We start from the raw sequence: 23,909 nt of genomic DNA, 5'->3' as shown, positions 1-23,909 counted from the left end.
CCCAAAGCACTTTAGGATCTGAGAAGACACGCAGGTTGAAACACACAGCAGGAAACTAAGAAAACAGACCTGTAATATTGTTGTAAGTGTGAAATTATTAATTAGGAGCAGATGGGTAAATTACATAAGAACAGATATTTCTTTTATTAATTATTCACTTAGTAAGTGGATCCTGTATTCATTCAGGGATATTAGCAGACCCACACCACATCTGTCGAACCTGACAATTTTAAACCACCTCTTTGTCTCCAGGCTACTTGTTAAACAACAAAGAAAAAGCAGAAGGGAGTCTAGGTGGGTGTTTTAGGATGACTTTTTTTTAATAGACTTCAAAAATAGAACCAGGCTGTAACCTTATAAGGATGGAGCCCTGCACTAGGCCTCTTTCACATACACTTGGGAAAGGTCCATGGGAGCCGTCTACTGCCTGTATATTCTCCCAGCCTCACCCCTGCCTCTCAGCCACCCTTAACTCTCCCCCCAAAGAGCTCATGTGCATGCACCACCCTGCCCCTCACCGTGTGCCCCCCCTCCTCGAGCCCACCCCACCCAGAAAGCAGTCCTCCCCACAAGAGCCCTCACTTCCGTGTCTCAGCAGGCCCTGGGCCACCCGGTCCTTGCAGATCCAGCAGCCGCAGCACCTCTTCCGTTGGCTGCTTCCTGTGTTTACTCCTGCCTCCCAATAACCTGACAGCATTTTAAACCGTCCTCTCGGGAACACGGTGCTGGGACCAGCTCGATGCTGGAAGGCGGCCGTCGCACATTCCTTTTCAACGGATTGATTCTCTCTGGTCTCAGAGCCCACATCTACAAGATTGCATTTGCAATCCATCCCCGCTTTCCTACCGCTTATCAATCTGTGTGGGGTTTTTTGGTTTGCTTCTCAAAACTAAATGCATCTGCAAGGGCACACAAAAGGCCTCTGTAACAGCAGAAACAAAGTTTTATACGCTTCTGTTCTCCATCTGCATCATCAAAGGAGCGAGGCCTTCAAAGCTTGCCCCTTAACTACCCTCACACACGCGGGGCAGTGAGAGCAGGCACGGGCCCAGGGTGTTAATAAGATTAATTGCAGTTGTGATCCACATGAAGAGCGTTTCATCTGGGCCTTCCATGACCTCACTTTTTAAAGCCCCTGGTTACCAGTCCAAAATACCCTATATGGCTGTGCTTTCAAAGCCGGGTCGCGTGCCAATCGTCCAACAGCCACTCATTTGTTTGGAGCCAGAAAACAAACTTGGAGGGGGACCAGTCTCCTCAGAGTGCCCCCGCTGGAGAGCCCAACCTCAAGGCATACCAGATTACGCTCAGACTCACAAATCCCTGTTCAACATGTTTTCAAAGGGAATCAATTAAGATGCTGTTCATTTCTGAAAGGGGATACATTTTCACAACTGGTTTAACTTTCTCAAATTCTAGGTGAGCTGGGTAACAAAGAAAGGAAAGATTATTAGAGGCCTCAGAGACAAGCACACCCAAATCCGGCTAATCAGCTTTCATAATTGGAAAAAGAATGTGGCCACAGCCCACCGCTCTGAGGTTTCGGTCAGAATGGGAGAGGTAGTGGGTTCTTGGGTTTGCAGAGGAAGACCAGTCCTTAAGGACAGCTCTGGTTATTAAGAGGGCATTGGGCTATGGTCCCTGTCCTCTTCAGCAGTGAGTTGTCTAATATTCTTTTTAAGTTTATTTAAGTAATCTCTACACACCTAACGTGGGGTTCAAAGTCATGACCCCTCCCATCAAGAGCCACATGCTCTTCCGATTGAGCCATCCAGGCACCCCGGTATACTGATATTCTATCTACGCCACTGCCCTAATCAAGTGCCCACAATGGGAGTCCACAGAGAATTGGGAAAATTAACTGGGAAAAAAAGAAGCTATCACGGAGAAGCCTGGATGGAAGTGAGAAAGACACCACACAGTGGTAAGTAGTGACACAGTGCCCACCCTAAATTCTAGATTAAAACAGCTCACTGCTGAAGACTCTGAGGGTCCTCCAGCAGCCAGCCACTGCCTTCAGCTAAGAGCCATTAAAACCGGAGCTCCTGAGCCACAGTCCTTGTTCAGGTTAGCACACGGGTGCCAGAGGCTCTTACAAAGGTCATAGTTTACAGGTCAGGTCTGGGGCCTCCCCATCCTTGGATTGGTTATGGAACCTTTGAACCTTGCCTGTAACGGGAGGGAGGTTCCAGAGAAAGGAAATGAGCAGGCTCATTTGGAGATGAGCCAGACAGGAAGTATGAGGGAATGCAGCAACAACCAGGAGGAGGCAGGTGGAGCCCATCTGGGAAGCTGAGCAGGCTCTGGGCTTCGCCAGCTCCACCAAGAGCAGGAATCTGAAAATCAAGGGAAGAGGCCTTGCAAGTAGGAGTCATTACCTAATTTGACCAGAAAAACGAAGTATCTCAAGAAAAATTAGAAATGTCTATGGGCCAGCACGCCATGAAAAATTATCAGAAACAAACTTATCTAAAAGATACTTGGTGTTCTTCCTTGCCAATTATAACACAGAGTCAAAGTTAACGCCACACGAAAAAAAAAAAAAAAGATGTGAAAGCAATTTAAGTTCTATGTTTTCAGGCAACACAGAGTTAAAATGTGTGGATGACAGCAATTTGCTGAAGGCAATGTCCAGGAAGTCACATTTAACTTCTTAAGGCCTGGATTTCTAAATCCTCAATTCTTACTCATTGCAGCCTTACTAATGCACTAGTCCAAACACATGTCACGTTCACTCTCATACCATCTGACATACAGAGGTGGCACTATGAGAGAAGGGAAAGAATCATCAGTCCTTTCAGGCCAGATGTCCAGACCAAGAAAGATATTAACTAGACAAACTTGAAATTCCAAAGCGCACCACAGGGTTAAAACTCTTTCCTATCACTCTTGTTTCCATTCATTCACTCAACCCTCTTTCCTGAAGTATCCTCCCCTACACTCCACTCAAGGCTGCTCTTTTGAGTAAGTCTGTTCATAGCCCTTAGAAAGGCCTGACTGGGGGTGCCTGGATGGCTCAGTGAGTTAAGGCCTTTGGCTCAGGTCATGATCCCAGGGTCCTGGGATCGAGCCCCGCATCGGGCTCTCTGCTCAGCAGCCTCTCTGCCTACTTGTGATCTCTGTCTAATAAAAATAAAATCTTTAAAAAAAAAAAAAGGCCTGACTGAAGGACCATGTGCAGAAGGCCTCATTCTTCCACACCACAGGCAACCCATGATGAAGGACAAAGAAAGACTCCCCACTGCTGCCCTCCACTCTCAGTAGACACTTCCACATCTAGCTTCACCTCAGCAGCACCCCTGCCCCCCCCTTTCTTTTTTAAACAAATGCAGCCCCAGATGCTGGTTTTATCTGAGGATTCACCTTCCATCTACCTACCAAGGAGGTGAAGTACTCTGAAGTGAAAGACGTCAGAGCAATTCAAACAGATATCAGGTGCATTGTGACCTTGAAGGGCTTCACATAAGCATAAACATAAAGATAACTTTTCTCTACAAAAATCCTCTCCCGCCCTCCTGCTTAGCCCTCCTGCTTAGTCATCGATGGGGGGAGAAACACAAAAGTCCTAGGAAGCGTGTCAGGGAGAGATGCAAGGCTGGTCCCAGCCAGTGACTTGGGTGAGTTACGGGACACCCAAACTGACCCAAAGGCCGGAAGAAGAGACCAGGGAGAGAGAAGCCCCTGCAAGAAAAGTAGAGTGCACCGGGGTCCCGCCCACCCTCACCCAGGCCAATCCCAGCCCAGACCAACCGCCTTGAGGGTTCTGACAATCCCAGGAACAAACAGTTGAACTTTCCCTGCACTTAGGAAGGGAAAAATAAAGGTCTTCTCAATATACCTCCCCCATTCCGCTTCCCTTTCCTTTCTGGCCACGCTTCCAACACCAGAAAGCAGAAAGCAGAATTCGCCAACCCAAATCTCTGGGAGGCACTGAGGAAGGGAGGAAGGTGACAGCAGCTGCCCTTAATGAATCTTATCACCAAAGTCCAGACACTATGCCACTGCCTTCACAACCTGATTCTGAATTCTTCTAACAGCGCTGTAGTTGGGTACCACTACTATCCCTATTTTGCAAATAAAAGGATATGCAGTTCATCAGCACAGAAGCTAAGCATGGTTCATACCGGATCCATCCAATTCAAAGCCCATTAAGCCAAAAAAGCAGGAGGAGGAAAACCAACCATGGACTGAGACAGTGAAAGCAAGAGGACAACAGATCTATGCACCCCTGGCTTCTGGAGGCTTCCCTGTTTTCAAACGCTGTATTCAACCTAAATTTTGGAGGATGAGGCACTAATACAACTAACAGTTTATCAGAGAATTCGTAATCTGGGAGCACCTGGGTGGCTCAGCCCATTAAGCATCCAACTCTTGACCTCAGCCCTCAGTCTTGATTTCAGGGTCATGAGTTCAAGCCCCCGCACTGGAAACAGAGAGAGAATTAATAATCTATACAGGACCACAGATAATTCGTTTAAAAATCAGAAACTGTATTCCCAGCATTAAGGAAATAGCTCAACAATATTTTCAAATCTCAAAGGAACCCTACAGGGGCTGTTAACATGAACGCTACAGAGAGTTTTTCATGGGAAAAGGAAAAAAAAATTAGAGGAGAAATTGCATCTCCAATAAGATAAATTATGTGCCTAGTTGGACAGCAAGCCCAAAATGGAGTCACCTGTGCTAAACCCAAGTCTCCAGACTAAGATTTAAGACCTAACTTAAGAGTTTCAGCCTCCCCCAGGAGTGGAACCTCAAACAAGTCAATCTGGAAATCACCTGATCAGCACTAGTGAGGTCATCAGCCTGATGGCTCCCTGCTGTGCCTGAGGAAGGTGACCTTGCCACCATCTGCTCTTTGCTTTTTTTAAATTTCTCCGTCATTGTCCCATCCATCCTGTGTGGGCCCTGCTCCCTGAAAATCTTTGATTTTGTACAATTCTTCAGAGTTCCTTACTATTTGCCAGATAAGATGCTGCCCAATTCATGAATCACTGACTAAAGCCAGTAAGATCTTACAAACTTTACTCAGTTGGAGTTTATCTTTTAACGTGCCTAAAGACTAGAAAGAAAAATATTCCAAAATGTTACCAGTGCTTATGCCAGACTGGTGAGATTGGAGATGGTTTTCCTTTCCGCACAAAACTTCCAAAAACAACTCCGGAAGTCTGTTATGAATGGTAGGCAGGGAAAGAAAAGACTTTCACATATGAAAAAATTTAAAATAGCCTTAAAAAAAGTAAACACAAAGCAATCCAGCACTTTGTCAGCATAAAGGGCCACACTTTGATATGCTGCCCACACCCCAGGCAGAGCACAAGCCACCTCCAGAGAGACAACTACAGCTCCTACTGTCCCCAAAGCCGACAGCCCGTTGCCCTCACAGAGACCCTCACAGAGACCGAGGCAGGAAGCCCCTAGGGAGAACCAACCAGAGAGTCCCAGGTAAAAATAGGCCCTTGTGGTCTGGGAAATAAAAAAGCCTCTCTAACCATGTAAAAACAAAAACAAAAACTGCTATTGCCAAAGACTGTCAAAAAAGGAAAGACAGTTTTTACTGTCACCCTCTCACAGCAACCAATTTCTAAATTAAAAATCTACCCTCCCCAAAAACTGCCCTGGAAATTGAGCTGCCAGTAACGGGGGGGGGGGCGGGGGGACAGGGGGCGTGGGGGGTGTTTACAGCATTTTAAACTGTCTTTGTTGAGCAGGAGTGTTTGTGTTGCTGGTATAACCCTGAGGGTTTGCACACCCTCCAGCTCTGTTTCCCTACAGGCTCCGCAGGAAGTCCAAGGCCAGGAGGAAGTGCCCTCCAGCCCCACCTTTCCTCAGTGCTGGGACTCAGCAACCCCCCTCACAGCTCCCCACGGCCAGGAGGCCAGGTCAGTCCAGACTGGCGGGGGGGGGGGGGGGGGGGGGGGGGGGGGGGGGGGGGATGTGCCTCTGGCTGCCTGTGAGGGCTGGGAACACATGAAAAAGCAAAAGTCAGAATTGAAATGGAAAGAAGAGAAATAGACGTTGTTTCAGGAAAGTCTGAGCATTAGGGTCTGAGGCAAACGTGTGCGTATCCGAGGGGTGCAGACCCAGCCGGACAGCTGAGTCTCGCTAGCCTGAGGATCTGGACAGGAAGCAAGCAGCAGCCGCTAAGAGGAGGTTCGCACAAAGCACTGAACACAGGATGTGCACCCGCTCAGAGCTGCAGAATGACCTGGAGGGCCTGGGGAGATTTCACCCAGGACATTGCAAGAAACGTGGAGACTGGGCTCCATCCCATTTTACACTTTCTGGACCAGGTCCCTTGCACAAATATGTGTCTGTTTCCCATTTTCACCATTTCCCCTAGGCCCCAATCACTCTCCACCTCGGGAACTTTTTCAAAGTCCTCTAAATTGTATAACAAAATCTTTTTTAAAGGATTTTATTTATTTGACAGAGAGAAATGACAAGTAGGCAGAGAGGCAGGCAGAGAGGGAGAAGCAGACTCCCCGCTGAGCAGAGAGCCGGATGCGATGTGGGACTCAATCCCAGGCCCCTGAGATCATGACCTGATCGAAAGGCAGAGGCTTAACCCACTGAGCCACCCAGGTGCCCCTAAACAAAATCTTTAAACAGCCACTTAAAGAATGTCCTAGAAAAGAAGTAAGAATATTTGGAATAGAACGGCATCTGTTCCCCAAGGTTAAGCAGGCCACAGTGCTCAACTCTTGGCTACAAAATCAATCCCAGGTGTAACGCAAATCCTGTCTACAGAGTGTAGGACATGTAAAATTCTTTCAATACAGCACGTTACTTCGTGAGGAACAACAGTTTCCCTCCCAAAATATCAAAATTAAAATACTCAATTTCCAAGTCCCAATCTGCTGAGAAACACCTCCCAATCACCAAGTTTCCTGAGGCTCTAAGCCAGGATTAAAAAGAAGGAACATACGGGCTGGTAAATATTACAGACAACCTGGGGTAAGCTCTGCACTGCTCATGAGGAGGCAATGGAGCATGAGCCCAGGTTATTAAACATAGGTTAAATCGACTGAAAACCTCCCCCAAAAGTCCCTGAGAGAGGAAGACTAATCCCACAGTGCAGATGCATAAACGAATGCAAAGGTGACAGAGGAAGCATGTGAAGGGGGGCCTGGCCAGCTCCAAAACCATGCCCTTTCTATGCGTACCAACGGTCTCTAGAGCCCAGGAGAAAAGTCTGTTGCCAGCTAGCTCTGTGACTTTAGGAAAGGACATCACCTCTACAGGTATCATTTTCTTACCTCTTAATAGAAAAAAAGGCCTCCGCTCTCCACCCATGAGCCTACCTCCTGGACAAGGAAGGAGCACAGGATCAGTGGGTCTGGAAGGAAAAATGAGTATGCACCAGAGTCATCACGTGCGGGTCCACACTCTGCTCTGAGCCTGTAGCGGGACTATCCCCAGCCCAGCACTGGAGCTCAGCCTCGGGGAGACCACCTGTCCACGCAGCAGGCCACATTCTCCATGATCAGTTTTGTCTACTGTCAGCAATAAAGGTAACACCCGTCTCCCTCTTCCTTACTCTGGTCTTCCTTCTCAACGAACTGATCCAGAACTCAGGCAGGGAAACGGGATGACAGGTGGTCCTTCTTGAACATCCCAACAGCTGTAAAATGGGAACACTTCTAAGACGGAAAGTCTATGAGTCTAAAAGAGAAGTTAGGACCCCCTTCTTTCAAGGGATTTGGAAGAGAAACACACGCTCCAGATTACTGAAAAACATTTTCAGGAATTGACAAATGCAAACTAATTAAGTATACCTAACTTCCACAAAACCAATGTTGTTCCAATGTTGTTTCCCGCCTGAGGCAGGTAAACCACATTTTCCAAAAGCGCGCAGTATTCTACAAACATAAACAAACCTCGAAGTGCCCAGTGCCATCTAGGGCTCAGGCAGAGGGAAGGTAGGAATGGAGGAGTTCTCATCAGCCTGGCCGCTCTCTACCACCGCACTCTGACCTGGTCAACATTTCCCAGTCACTCCCAACTCAGCTAATATCTCTCCTGCTTTCTCTTCAGCTCCCACTTCCTTAATTTTCCCATGAAGAGATAGGCGTCTGTGAACACCACCGCCAAATAGTATCTCCCTCTCTTCCTGCTCAGTAAACGGACCAGCTCTGACAGGACCAGCTCTGACATTTGACAAATATTTGTTAAGTGCTTAAACATTCAGCAAACGGTCGTGTGAGGCACTGGATAGAACAGGGAGCAGAGCACAGGCCAGGCCCTTCAGGACAGGCAGGGCTGGGACAGGGAGAGCGGTGTTATCAAGGAAGACAGGTGACGGAAAAGAGCACAGGGGTGCCTGGGTGACTCAGTCAGTTGAGCGTTTGCCTTCGGCTCAGGTCATGATCTCAGAGTCCTGATACTGAGCCCCACATCAGGGCTCTGCTCATTCTCCCTCTGCCTTTCACCCCCCCACTCTCCACCCCCCAAGGCCTGTGCAAGCACGGGCTCATGGCGCTCTCTCTCAAATAAATAAAATCTTTTTAAAAAGAAAGAAAAGGAGAGCCCAGGACAGAAACAGCTTGGGAAGGCTTCCTGGAAGAGATGAGACTTAACCTGGAACTAGCCTCAGATATTTGTAAATTCTTCTGTCAAAGATGGAGTCCTTCCTAGTTTGCTTCCCCATCAAACACGTTACCCAGAGCTCATAAAACTAAAGAGAAGCAGCCAAAGCACCTAATGGAAGGATTTAGGAAACCAGACGACTGAGCTCAAATCAGCTAATTTTAGACAAAGAGAAAATACTTTGTGCTGCTAAAGGGTATTTTTAGAAGGCGGTTTCAGTTAACCATTCTGAATGTCTCAGTAGAAGGGCGTCGGGGTGGGGGGACACAAAATTTCAAATGTATATATGAAGTAAATGGTTTCTTTCCTTTGTGCCTCTTTTCTCTCACCCTAAACAGAAAATAAATAATCAGCATTCTGTCACTATTTTCACTCTCTGCCTGAACTCTGTATTTGCTTAGCACTTAGGGAAGAAAGTTGACTATAGTTCTCACTGTACTGCTTGAGAAAACACTGAACATAAAACACATGGGCAACGGGCAATCAATGTGCACAAAATGATAAACTTTCCCTCCTTCCTATACCACCCAAGAATGGCTTAAACAACACTTCATAACCTGAGAGCAACGCCAAACCTACCCACCAGCCTCTTAAAACCTGACTACCAGCCCAGCCTGAGAGTAAACCAAATTCCGACAGTTAGGGTGGGAAGTTCCAGAAAGCCCAGCTTTCCTATGCACAGTGGCACCTGCTTATTTTCTGCAAAACACATTAGTCTTGGAGATCTGGTCTGGACCACCCAATGCCCTGCCACTCCTTTTTCAGATCTGTTAGAACTCAGCCTGATTTCCTGAAAATACTCATGAGAAACCAGACAGGCTGCCCCTCATTCCTGGATTCCTGCCAGTCAGTAAGTCTGCAAGGAAAACACAACAGCTCACTCTGAAATGGTCGCTGCTAAGAGTTTCAAATGGTTGTGCTAGTCACATTCTTCCCCATTCCTTCAACAGAGTACCACGTGCCCAGCCCTGTGCAAGGTGCTTGGAATCTTCCCAGAGACACACCCTTGAGGACCTCAGTGAAGGGGAAACAGCAGGCAGGAACAGCGCAGACTGGTTTCCTGGGAATGGCTTCCCACTCAGCAAATACTTTGTGTGCGGCCATGGGTCAGGCCCTCGGTCCTCAAGGCACTTAATGCCACCCCTCTATAGGGGGTGGGCTTCATTTATTTTTGCAGAACCATTTCTAAACTGCTGACATGAGGACACGCTACTCTTTACATCCTTAAGCATGAATCTCTAAATAAGGACATTCTTTCTCCCACATAATCAAAACACTTTTAAATTATCACACCTAAGAAAATCAGTAAGGCCGTCTCAATATCCATTCCAAATTAAGAGCTCCCCATCTGTTCCAGAAAATGCCTTTTATAGCTCTTCTTGATCCAATCAAGGTGCTCATATGGGTGTGTTAGGTCTCCCGTCTTAAATTAAAAACCCTGTTAAATCAACTTCTCTCTGTACTCACTAAAAGGTCAGCACTGAAAGATGAAAGAAGTCCAAACATGAGAAAAAAATGTTGCATTCTAGAACTTAGAATTTCCGTTTCCAAGTAACTAGGGTATCAGGTGTACTGAAAGTTCTAAATTGCTATGTTGCAGGACGGCCAAATCCTGGTCCACAAGTTCCCAGCTGCCCAGAGAACCCCAACATCAGGTCCCCTGAAGGAGAACACGCTATACATCATGACCGTCTGCCTGGGGCCCAAACTGTCTGCTGTACTGTTCCAGCCTACTTCTTCCCTGCAAAACAGATTTCAGGCTGATCTCTCCACCTGTGGAAACCAGTCAGAAGTCACAACCAGCAGTATTAAGCCAGTTATTTCTCGGCTGGATAGATCGACCGAGAAGAAAGCAAAAGCCGACACTTCCTGGGAACTGTCAGAAAGGCTATGCAACTACACCCAACCTTTGGGATGCCATCCAACGGGCCTTCAAAGAGCTGGACGCCGTAGGCATGAGGCATGGTTAGGGGGTCATAGTCCCAGGCAGAGCTCAGGCCTGGTGGCCGTCCCATCAAACACTGGACTGCTTCCTTAAGAAAGTTCTTACTGCCAACTGTTATCAGCAACCTCCCATGACTTTTTTTTTTTTTAAAGATTTTATTTACTTACTTGACAGAGATCACAAGTAGGCAGAGAGGCAGGCAGAGAGAGAGGAGTAAGCAGACTCCCTGCTGAGCAGAGAGCCAATGCAGGGCTCCATCTTAGGACCCTGGGATTATGACCTGAGCTGAAGGCAGAGGATTTAACCCACTGAGCCACCCAGGCACCTCCTCCCATGACTTTTTAAAACACATGTCCTCTTGACCAACAAAAAGTGATCTCTTAACATCTTTCAGGACTTTCTAAATCTCTTAATCTGCTTTTTGTCAGCAAAAAAAATTATCATAGAAAAACCTACCCTCAGAGGGTCCCTGTTCAGAGTAACCGTAGTACACCACAAACCACTTCACAGTGTGAGGCTGCCTACGGTCATCATCACCACTACTCTACTTCTGATCTCTGTCAAATAAATAAAACCTTTAAAAAAAATTACTATTCCTGAGACAAGTCAAATCCATCGGATTTCATTCTAACATCTACCCTGTGTTAGACATATATGTATCCATTTTATCATCACAACCACCTTTTTTTTTTTAAAGATTTTATTTATTTATTTATTTGACAGAGATCACAAGCAGACAGAGAGGCAGGCAGAGAGGGAGATAGAGGGAAGCAGGCTCCCTGCTGAGCAGAGCCTGATGTGGGACCCCGAGATCATGACCTGAGCCTAAGGCAGCGGCTTAATCCACTGAGCCACCCAGGCGCCCCTCACAACCACCTTTTGAGACAATAATTACTTCATATGTGGGAAAACAGACTACGATCAGTCTCAAATTTTATACAACGGTTGAGAAAGAGGCTGACATCTTAACCCAGAGCCACGCTAAACTGCCCACTATATGTCACTGCTTTCTTAAATTGAGAGGATAATATAGCTCACGAAATACAATAACCAACAAAGAACCCAGTATCTTTTAATTCTAAGCCTTTTTTTTTCTTTTTAAAGCAGAGGAGGGGTAGTCCTAATATTTTCAATGACTTTATTTATTTATTTGACAGAGAGATCACAAGTAGGCAGAGAGGCAGGCAGAGAGGGAGGTGGTAAGCAGGCTCCCTGCTAAGCACAGAGCCTGATGTGGGGCTCAATCCCAGGACTCCGAGATCATGACCTGAGCTGAAGGCAGAGGCTTTAACCCACTGAGCCACCCAGACACCCCTACACCTTTTTTTTTTTTTTTTTTTAAACTATTGAAACTGACTTAGTGGCACAGTCAGTTAAGACTCTAACTCTTGGTTTCAGCTCAGGTCCTGATCTCAGAACTGCCCCAGGTGGGGCTCCCCACTCAGCAGGGAGTCTGCTTGAGATCCTTTCTCCCTCTTCCTCTGCCCTTCCCTCTCATGCTCCCTCTCTTTCTCTTAAATCTTAAAAACAAAACAAAAAAAAACCACTGACTTCATGACCACTATTAAACTGGGGCAGACATAATGTATAAAGATCTGAAATATTAACAGTAGCCCTAAATAAAGTTTTTTAAGTATAAATTTTTCATATCGGGAACAGAATCCATATTGCTTAAACTAAAAAGGCGCTGTTGAGAAATAAGGAGAAACTGAAGGTAGAGATCACACAGAATAAGCTCACATCCCTGGATGGATTTCTGTTATTTTCTAAATCTCGTATTTAGCCAGTCAGTAAGATAGGACTCAAGCTTAGGAAAAGTGCTGTTTCTGTTTTTCCTTCACTGAGCATGCACCACACCTTTACTGATTTCTTATCCCCTTCTCTTTATCCAAATACATTCATTCTTAGAAACCTGACGAGGCTATGAGAATGTGTTTCTTCCTTCTGCCTGATTCAACAGATAGCAACACAAGATGGTCTTTGTTCATACATCAACCATGGTTCCTGCCTTAAAAAATCTGTTCCTTCGGATGGCCGCAGGGGTTCAAGAGGGGGAAAAGAGATAATGAGATCTGAAGAAAGAAGTGACTGGTGTGGGAAACCGGGGGAAGGAGGGTCCACATTATGTCTGTGCTCCAAATCTGACACGTTATTACCGCTTCCTAACACTGGGCAATTTTTCCAGGAAAGCCGCCCCTCTGGTTTCTATTTAAAACTTCTGAGTTTTGTAACAAAGAGACAGAAGAGCTAAACAGCATTAGCATACTAGGGCTAAAATTTACTGAATTCCTGACACTACTGTAAGCACTTTCCACGATATACCCAGAGATGCACAGCACTCCAACCCTTTGTTACCGGAGCCGGCATTCCCAGCCAGGCAAGATGAGAACCCACCTCCTCCCAGAAACATGCCAGGGACAGCAAAGAAGTTCCACTTACACAAAAGGGCAAGTTTTGGCCTCCAATGAGAACATAAAAACCCATTACACGTGGAAACAATATGCAGCTACATTACAGGTTAAATAACTCCGTTATTTCCTCTCCTGCAACACACACACACACCTTCCATGCTTCTTTACGATTTTCTCCTTAGGACCTACCACCACTTAATATAATCACATAAAGTAGGCATTTATCTAGTTTATTACTGCCTTCCCCACAAAAATCTGAGCTCCCTGTGGACAGGGGTTTTTTTTTTCCTCCCTGTTTTGGTGTCTGGTACCTAGAGTAAAGCCTGGCCTCCAGGTGGTGCTCAATAAAGATTTCTGAATGAAAGAAACAAACAGGTTTTGCTGGGCATAACATCAATGGAGAGAGCACTTTCTGAAAGCTGGCCATACATCTAGTAAATCATGTAACTTTACCCAAAAACCTTATTTCCCTTGCACATGAGAAACCAAGCTGAACTTGTCTGTCATGGCTACAATTCCAGAATAGTGGGGCCAGAATCTGAACCCAGTGCCTCCCACAGGGGGCTCTTCCCCTGTAGAGAAAGCCTTCCAATTGCCAAGCCCCCGACTTAGAAACAAACCCAGACGTTTCCAAGTATAAGGTTGTTGCAGTATGTTCTGCTGACTTTAATTTTTGTTTTTCTAAGGTTTTTAAGTAATCTCTACACCCAAATGGGGCTCAAACTCACAACCCTAAGAACAAGAGAACCACGCTCTAGCAACTGAGCCAGCCATGTGCCCTTACTGGCTTTAATGTTTAACAAATGCAAAGTAAAGCTGCTAGTGCGCCCATGAAAACGAGACAGGAAGTTGATGGGGTGAGGCTAGGTGACTACCTCCCAAATCCTCCACATGCCAGAGACCAGAGACAGGAGGCAGGAAAAGGACACTGGGGTCTCTGACAAGTCGTCCACAAATGTGTCACACAAAACAGAAAGGATGGCCCATCTAGATAAAAGCAAACCAGCAGGGACAAAGCTTTCTCAAACCACAACCAAAAACTATCCTAAAAACAGACTGCCTGAAAGGAGGAGATTTTCCAGAAACTTCTCCCGTTTTTTCTAACTTCCAAGTATTGTGCACTGAGTATGTATTATCTTAGTCACTGGGGGAAAATTTATCTTAAAAAGAAATTTCCCTGCATTTAAAAGATAAAACAAATGACAGTATCACCACCTATTTAAAATAAGATTTGTGACCTACTCCTTAAAGGTCAAGAAATCGCAGATTAATGACCTAGTGGTAACCTTACTTATGAAATACAAAGTTGGATTCCTCCCTTATAGCACCTAGCCAGGTTTAGACAATAGTTCTCTTAGGCCAACATAAACGTCTCAGTATTCATACCTTTAAACACAACGATCGTTTTCATGATTTCCTTTTAAATGCCTATTACAGGGGCGCCTGGGTGGCTCAGTCAATTAATCATCTGCCTCTGCCTTTGGCTGGGGCTGTGTAGCCTCCCGCTGAGCAGGAAGCCTGTTTCTCCCTCTCCCACTCCCCCTGCTTGTGTTCCCTCTCTCACCGTCTCTCCGTCAAGAGATAAATAAAAAACCTTAAAAATAAATAAATACCTGTTACAACAGCTTCTTAATGTAACTGGTGAATGATTATGGAATTAGCAAGAAGAAATATCACTTTTGGTGTAATTATTTTCTAGTGTCCCTTTTCAGGGGTAGGGAACAGGATTTGTTTCCAGAAACACTGTTAATAAATATATTTTTTAAGGATTTTATTTATTTGACAGAGCGACAGCAAGAGAGGAACAGGAGCAGGGAGAGTGGGAGGGAGAAGCAAAGCAGGCTTCCCACCAAGTAGGGAGCCCAATGTGGGGCTTGATCCCAGCACCCTGGGATCATGAACTTAGCCCAAGGCAGACACTTAACAACTGAGCCACCCAGGTTCCCCCATTGTTAATAACTCTTATCTTTAGCATTTTTCTATATTTTCTTTCAAAATTTGCTATATTTAAAAAAAATTTTTTTTTTTTTTTTGCTGTATTTCAAATAGGTGCAACAGTGTGCTTCCCCCCATGCAGAAAAGTGACAGGGAAACAGACTGTGATTTACTATAAAATTCAAAAATAAATCAAAATAAAGTACTCCACAAAAACTGATCCCTCTCTTATCCTAAAGTGAACTTTAAGTGGGATTCAAGCGTAAGAGCTAGAGACCCAGTTTTTCTAAACTTGTCCACTCTGACTATTTCATTACTAAGAGACCGACCACAGTTGGGTTTTAACTTAGGAGGAACTAATCTTATCAGGAAATTACTTTGTATTTCAAACTGTTCCAAAAATATCACATCCTTGCCTCACCTCACCTCTCCCCCACCCTCCCTCACCTCCTCCTCCTCCCCAGTAGAGAATCTATCTAACAGATGAAAACGGCCTCCGAGAATGAGCGCTCCCTAAAAACACTAACAACGTCTAAAATGAGTTCTGAAACTAGACTGTCCAAGCTCATGGTCACTGACCCACTGGACTCTCATGCTTCCCTTCCATAACTGGTTCTTACTGATTTTCAATCACTTATACATGGCTGTATTTAAAAAAAAATTTTTTTAATATAAAAATTGTGCTACTGGGGCGCCTGGGTGGCTCAGTGGGTTCAAGTCTCTGCCTTTGACTCAGGTCATGATCCCAGGATCCTGGGATCGAATCCCACATCGGGCTCTCTGCTCAGCAGGAAGCCTGCTTCCTCCTCTCTCTCTGCCTGACTCTTTGCCTACTTGTGATCTCTGTCTGTCCAATAAATAAATAAAATCTTTAAAAATTTTTTAAAAAATGTGCTACTTATGGAATGTTTCCATCTTCCCAAAATTTGTATGTTGAAGTGCTCATCCCCAGGGAGATGGTATTTGGCTTGCAGGCCTGTGGGAGGTGATCCGGTCCTGAAGGATTACAACCCTCATAAAAGGAACTCCAGGGGTGCCTGGGTTGCTCAACCCTTAAGCTCAGGCTCAGGTCAGAGCCCCTCAGTGGGCTCCCACTCCCCCTGCTTGTATTCCCTCTCCTGCTGTGTCTGTCAAATAAATAAATAAAATCTTAAAAAAAAAAAAAAAAAAAGAAAAAGGAAAAAGAACCCCAAAGAGCTCCTTCACAACCTCATACCACATCAGGACACAACAAAAGGCTGCTGTGAACCAGGAATCAGGCCCCCACCAGACCCTGGTCTTGGGCCCCTGGTCTTGGACTTCCAAGACTCTAGAACTGTGAGAAATAAATTCCTGTGGTTGATAGGCCATGTCGTTCATGGTGTTTTGTTACAGGACACTCTGTAGACACGTTTTCTCTCCTGTTTGTGTTCTGGTATCCTCCACTGACCAGACCGTCAGTTCCTGAAGGAACTCGCTAGCTGTGAGTTTGCCTTCTGCTGCCTCAGGAAACAGGGGCCACCGGATAGTCGGCCTCACCCTCATCCTGGTGGCTCCTCACACAAAGTTCCTAGCTCCTCTGGCACCATGAGGATTTCTTTATTTCCGTGAAGAATTTTCAGGGTATAAACGACTCTTCCTCTATAGATAAGGCCTTTTTAAAGAGTGCATCTGTGAGTATCAAATTTCAGCCACGTATTGATTTTACTATTTTAAATGAGGTTTCCAGACATTTCACTGTCATCCCCAACACTACCTAAATAGTGCCACCCACACTTACTACCACAGATGGCCACTATGCAATGTGACACTTCTTTAGAAGCAAATCCATCTCTCCCAACGTCCCTCAGGATTATCAACACCTCGGGGCACACTTTCATCTTTCTCCAGTGCAGAGTTCAATTTCTGGGACACAGGAGATGATGCTCCATGAGTGACAGGTGGAAGGATCAGAAGGAAGGTACAGCAGGTGGTGACCTGAGCATCTGGTTTGCTCCTCACACATACTCAGGACGGTAGCAGAAACTAGGCCATTGAAACCGGTGTGCAGTCTGATAGGAAGCCAGACCTCTGTCCTACCCACTTTACTTCTCAAGTGATTTTATTTTTATTTTTTTAAAGATTTTATTTATTTATCTGACAAAGAGAGAGAGAGAGAAGATAAGCAGGCAGAGCAGCAGGCAGAAGGGAGCAGCACAGGCTCCCCACTGAGCACAGAGCCTGATGTGGGGCTCAATCCCAGGATCCTGGGATCATGACCTGAGCTAAGGCAGATGCTTAACTGACTGAGCCACCCAGGCACCTCCTTTTTTTTTTTTTTTTTTTTTTTAAAGTAGGCTCTATGCCCAGTGTGAAGCCCAACATCGGGCTTGAACTCAGAAACCTGAGATCAAAACTTGAGGGGAGATCAAAACATGGAGGGCTCGGGGCGCCTGGGTGGCTCAGTGGGTTAAAGCCTCTGCCTTCGGCTCAGGTCATGATCCCAGGGTTCTGGGATCGAGCCCCACGTCGGGCTCTCTGCTCAGCGGGGAGCCTGCTTCCTCCTCTCTCTCACTCTGCCTGCCTCTCTGCCTACTTGTGATCTCTGTCTGTCAAATAAATAAATAAAATCTTTAATAAAAAAAAAAAAAAAAAACCATGGAGGGCTCAACCAAATGGGCCACCCAAGTGCCCCTCCAGTGATTCCACTCTTAACTGAGTTCTTCTTTGTGTGTGTTTAAAAATATTTAACATAGAATTTAATAGTTTACCCATTTTTAAATTTTTTTTAAAGATTTATTTAATCGAGAGAGCGCCCAAGCAGGAGAAGCAGACAAAGGAGAGGAGAGAATCTCAAGCAGACTCCACGTGGCATGTGGAGATGTAGGCTCAATCTCATAACCCTGAGATCACAACCTAAGCCGAAACCAAGAGTCGGATGTTGAACCAGCTGTGTCACCCCCATGCCCCTGTTAAGTAAGTTCTATACCCAAAATGGAGCTTGAACTCATGACCCCAAGATCTACTGACTGAGCCAGCCAGGCTCCCCACATGTTAACGACTTTAAGGTGTATAGCTCAACAGCATTAAGTACAATTCACACAGTTGTGTAACCACTCCCAACATCAATCTCCAGAATGTTTTCATCTTCTCTAACTGAAATCTGTACCTGTTCAAAATACCTCCCCATTTGCCTGTCCCTCAGCCTCTGACAACCACACCATCCTACTTTATGAATCAGACTACTTGAGGCAGCTCACATAAGTGGAATCCTACATTTGTCTTTTTGTGACTGAGCTTACAGACTTTAAGGTTCATCCACACTGTAGCGTGTATCACAATTTCACTGGAGACAACTACTTTGTTGACAGCCTAGAATGGTCCATAAATTAAAGGACCAATATCAGGAAATCCCAGATTTTCCATCAGGCATGTCTGCACGATTGTCTGATCACTTTTTGCCTGAATGAGCCTTCAGCCGGATTTCTCTTATCTCTGGGCTTACAGACTCAGGCTTGCGTAAACAACTTTCACCACACAAATTCAGGGCCACTCAGCATTTCCCCAACACCAGAAGATAAGAGTGTTTAATGTTTCTTATCTTTCGTTTCAACTGCTTTGGGAGATCTGGAGAATGGAAAAGGGAAAGCAGGAAATCACGAGCAATTCTGTAATCGTCTTTGCACTAAAATTCATTAATAAGATCTTTTTTTAAACAGTGACTTAGGGGCACCTGGGTGGCTCAGTGGGTTAAGCCTCTGCCTTCGGCTCAGGTCTTGATCCCAGGGTCCTGGGATCGAGCCCCGGGCTCTCTGCTCGGCGGGGAGCCTGCTTTCCTCTCTGTCTCTCTGCCTGCCTCTCTTCCTACTTGTGATCTCTCTCTCTGTCAAATAAATAAATAAAATCTTTAAAAAAAAAAAAAAAAAAAGTGACTTAGAACTCAGACACCCTAAAATTCACCCATGTGAGGCATACAACTCAGTGGTTTCAGTATACTCAAAATGTATACAGACGTTCCCAAGATCTAAGTTCACAATATTCTCAGACCCAGAAAGAAACCCTGTCCCTGTAAGGACTGGGACCCTACGCCTTCCCATTAAGCCACCTCCAAGTTTATATCTAATTAACAGTCTTACATTCCAAGAGCACCTGGCTGGCTCCATCGGTGGAGCATGTGACTCTTGGTCTCAGGGTTGTGGGTTCAAGCCCCACACCGGGCGAGGAGATTACTTTAAAATAAAACCTTGGGGATCCCGGGTAGCGCAGCTAGTTGGGCATCTGACTCAGTTTTGGCTCAGGTTGTAATCTCAGGGTCGTGGGACTGAGCCCCACATCAGGATCCTCACTCAACAGAGTCTGCTTGAGATTCCCTCACCCTTTTCCCTCTGCCTCTCCCCCAGTTCACGTGCACTCTCTAAATAAAATAATTTTAAAATGTGTAATAGACCAGTGGCCAGATTATTGTGCCAAGGTAGATATAACTTTTCCCAGTGCTACTAGATTTCAGGGGGAGTTAGAATGGAGACGACAGAAGGAGAACTGGCAAATCTGACATTAGAGCAATAATACCCTTTTCCAAGATGAATTTGCTCTTGATCCAGAGGAGCCCCACTAACAACGCCCTCTACCAACCCGGAGATCCTTGAGGGTAACCCAGAGATGGGAATCCATCGCCATCATCTTCAGACATCGGTCCACAGATATGCCAACAATTGGTTACTGAAGACTTTATATTTAGAGAATTACACTCAGAATTATATACCAAAACAATCAGTTTTGTAAGGACTAAGCCATTAGGTATTAAGTATGCAATTACTGTGGTAAACCAGACAAAATCCCATCGAATACTCAAAGGAACTCTCCTGAAGTTTAAAGGGAGCAAAAGACAACCCTAAGCCAATGAAAGAAGTCCCCAAGTCTGAGGGCTGTGCAAGCAAATTAATCTGATTCTCCTGCAAAACAAACATAATGCCTGTAAAGTCATGGTCTTACAATGGGTTTTAAAAAAGTGGGGAACAGCTGAGTGGCTCAATCGGTTAAGCGTCGCCTTTGGCTCAGGTCATGATCCCAGGGCCCTGGGATGAGACCCACATGGGGCTCCTTGTTCAGCAGGGAGCCTGCGTCTCCCTCTGTCTGTTCTGCCTGCAGCACTCTGTGCTTCTGCTCTTTCTCTGACAAATAAATAAAGTCTTAAAAAAAAAAAAAATACCTGCCATGAAGCAAGCCCCATGATAGCATGATAGCATATACTGAAAGACACAAAGTTTTAAAACAGCGCCTTTAAAGAAATCACTGACCTGGATCTACAAAGCAAAACAAAAATATATCATCTATTCAGAAAATTACGTTCTTCAAGAAACCTTAGGATTACAGTGTTCATTCCTCAGCACCTCAGCTCTTTAATCTGTAGCTACGATAGCACCCCTCTTCAGCCCATGCAAGATGGCAACTGCTAATACCCTAAAAAGCATGATCATCTAGTATCTAACCATCAACTAGTCTGTTGTAAATTTCAAGCTGCTGCCTTAGCACTTCCAGTAATTCAGAAAGAATGTTTGGGGACGCCTGGCTAGTTCCTTCGGTGGCACATGAGAAAGACCTTTGGTCTCAGGGCTGTAAGTTCAAGCCCCACATTGGGGGTAGAGATTACTTAAAACCAAAATCTTATTTATACAAAACAATCATCAAGTGTACGATCAAAGATTAAATGACACCTTAAAAATAACTTAATATTTTATCTCAAAGTACCAAGGTCATTATTTTTATTGCCTGTCCACATATCTTCAGCCTTAAATTAGGTAAGCTGCCAGTGTTCCTGACATTCAGTCAGCACTTTAAATAAAGGAGGGGGGGGGGTGTCAGGGACTGGGTGGTTCAGTCCAATAAGCGTCTGCCTCTTGGTTTCCACTCAGGTCATGGTCTTGGGATCCAGCCCCAAGTCAAGAAGCTCTGGGCTCAGTGCAAAGTCTGCTTGTCCCTTTCTCTCCCTTCCCCTACCTACCTTCCTTCTCAATCTCTCTCAAATGAAATCCTTTTAAAAAATCTCTTCAATTTAAGTTAAAAAAAAAAAAAAAAAAAGAGGAGGCACCATAGAGATGCATAGCCTGTTAAAGAGATTGCTTTTTCCAGTATTAGATTTACATATTTCAAATACAGTAACATATCCTTACTACATTAGCTTTGTATATGGTTATACAGCAGTTTCAACACCAACTTCAAAACTATTTATATCAAAGGTAACAAAGCACATAAAACAAATTCCTCTTGGAAACTACTTTATAAGCACGTAAGAGATCGGTGTTAGTAGCAGTAGAGGCAAAAGGCAAAAATCCAGGGGCGCCTGGGTTAAGTCAAGTCAGTCAGTTAAGCATCTGCCTTTGGCCAAGGTCATGATCCCGGGGTTCTAGGAGCAAGTCCTGCATCAGGGTCCTTGCTCTGTGGGGCCTGCTTCTCCCTCTATCTTCTATGCTTGCCACTCACCCTGTTTGCACTTTCTCTAACGAATAAAATCTTTAAAAAATAAAAAGTGGGGGTTTGTGCCTGGGTGGCTCAGTTGGTTAAGCAACTGCCTTCATTCAGCTCAGGTCATGATCCTGGAGTCCTGGGATGGAGTCCCACATTGGGCTCCCAGCTCCACAGGGAGACTGCTTCTCTCTCTGACCTTCCCTCTCATGCTCTCTTTCTCTCTAATAAGTAAAATCTTTAAAAATAACTAACTAAGGGGCGCCTGGATGGCTCAGTGGGTTAAAGCCTCTGCCTTCGGCTCAGGTCATGATCTCAGGGTCCTGGGATTGAGCCGCCATCAGGCTCTCTGCTCAGTGGGGAGCCTGCTTCCCTTCCTCTCTCTCTGCCTGCCTGTCTGCCTACTTGTGATCTGTCAAATTAAGTAAATAAAATCTTTTAAAAAAATAACTAAATAAATATGTAAATATGTAAATAGGGGTGCCTGGGTGGCTCAGTCGTTAGGCATCTGCCTTTCGCTCAGGTTCTGATCCCAGGGTCCTCGGATCAAGCCCCATTGAGGGCTCCCTGCTTGGTAAGAGCACTGCTTTTCCCTCTCCCACTCCCCTTACTTGTACTCCCTCTCTTGCTGTCTTTGTCAAATAAATAAAATCTTTTAAAAATAATAATAATAAAAACAAAAGTAAAAAATAAGCAAATAAATTGTTCCTCTTTGTACTACTGCTCCTCAAATAAGACATTCCCCCCAATCAGGCATTTTGACCAGCATTAAATAGAGATCATTTATTCCTCTCTCCTTGTATAGGTAAGATAATTCTGGATTTTTGAGATGGAGTAGAGGCATCACAAGTGTAGACCTAGTGTATATCTTTAATTCATCTTGGATTCATCCTCTTCATTGAGACTATCAATTTTTTTATTTGAGAGACAAAGGTGGGGGGTAGGTTCAGAGAGACAAGCAGACTTCCTGCTGAGCAGGGAGCCCAATGGGGGAGTCAATCCCAAGACTGTGAGGTCATGACCTCAGCCAAAAGCAGTCACCCCCCAACCAAGCCACCCAGGTGCTGAGCCTATGCATCCTAACTTTTATTTGACCCACCCTCTCGCCTGTCATTCTACCAGTGTGATAAGTAAATCTGATCCTCTCCAAGCAGAAGAGAAAGCAGAGCTCAGAGCCCACTGAGGCAGCCTTGCCTCCATGTCCCTACCTCAAGACTCCCCTAAGGTGTTCAGTTCTAATATGACACATAAGACCAAATTCAACTTTTTTTTTTTTTAAAGATTTTATTTATTTGAGAGAACAAGCAAGAGAGAGTGAGAGAACACAAGCAGGGGGGCGGGCAGGCAGATGGAGAGGGAGAAGCAGGCTCCCAGATGAGCAGGGAGCCCGATGTGGGGCTCAATCCCAGAACCCTGGGATCATGTGAGCCAAAGGAAGATGCTTAACTGAGTCACCCAGGTGCTCAAATATTTAATCAATACTTGACTCATGAATTGTCCTCAGTTGCCAAAATAAAATTGCCTTTGCACTCTAGTGAATGTTTACTAGTAAACAAGTTTTAAGGGGTCTTGCCTTTTCCTGGAACTTAAAGAAGCAGTTTTATTAAACTTACACCAAAATGATGGGCCATTTTGTTTTGGATGTTTCTTATTGATTCTTATACATATTTGTTTACAGTAATCACACTCATTGGAAAGTCCCTGCCCTTGACTATTTACTTTAGTCACACTGTCCCATAAACCGTAGGACTTGGGCATGTGAGGTTTTATGGCTGAATTTCTGCCCCCCCCCTTTTTTTTTTAATTTTTTTATTTTACTTATTTGACAGAGAGCACAAGCAGGGGAGCTACAGAAAGGGAGATGGAGAAGCAGGCTCCCCACTGAGGAGGGAGCCAGACACAGGACTCGATCCCAGGACCCCAGAACCATGACCTGAGCCAAAGGTAGATGTTTAACTGACTGCACGACCCAGGTGTCCCAAGAGGAACAATTTAAAGAGGATCGTAACAGAGGCTTTGAAAGCTACACAGGAGTAGTAAGCACTGCAGAGGATCAGGATGGGAAAAGGAAACTGGGCAGTTGTGAAAACCGTCATTATAACCCAGGACTGAGTAACCCATGCAGGGTAGACTAGCTTTGTGCTCCTTTCAAGGCCCACCCTGTGACAGTCTGGCTTATTTCACCAAAAACCTTTTCTGATCTTCAAAATGGTCCCCAAATGACTGCCTAGGAAGCTGGCAAGCTCCCTGTTGTGGCAGTGTTTCAACAGGCACACCACGGCCACTTTGGAAACAAGACCTTTGGGACCCACGGAACACTGCTCTCTTACCCATCCAGACAGCAAGACTGCGGTCTCCGGACGCTCCTGTGGGATGTGTGTCCTAAAGGGGAGCCCAAGCCCCACTTTCCTCACTGACTGCCATCTGCAGCATGAGGAGGGAACGGACATCAGAATAAACGGAAGTGTTTTCAAAAATCCCAGTAGCTGCTGTGACCCCAGAAGCACCGATCGAAGCTCCTAGGTAGGCTTACCCAGTATATTTCCAAGAAGTCTCTTGAGCAATTCTAACACCCACCTTTGGTGAACCACACCAGTCTAGAACTCTAG

General features: G+C 45.3%; 1 protein-coding gene across 1 annotated transcript in view; it reads right to left on the bottom strand.

Annotated features, from left to right (window-relative positions):
- Positions 1-23,909, bottom strand: part of RASSF3 (Ras association domain family member 3) — a 78,841-nt gene that overhangs the window by 19,737 nt on the left and 35,195 nt on the right. The window lies entirely within an intron of this gene.

Source organism: Mustela putorius, unplaced genomic scaffold, assembly GCF_011764305.1.
Source record: "Mustela putorius furo isolate JIRA1106 unplaced genomic scaffold, ASM1176430v1.1 tig00537227_pilon_pilon_pilon, whole genome shotgun sequence".
Taxonomy (NCBI): Eukaryota; Metazoa; Chordata; class Mammalia; order Carnivora; family Mustelidae; genus Mustela; species Mustela putorius.
This window is presented reverse-complemented; position numbering and strand designations above follow the sequence as displayed.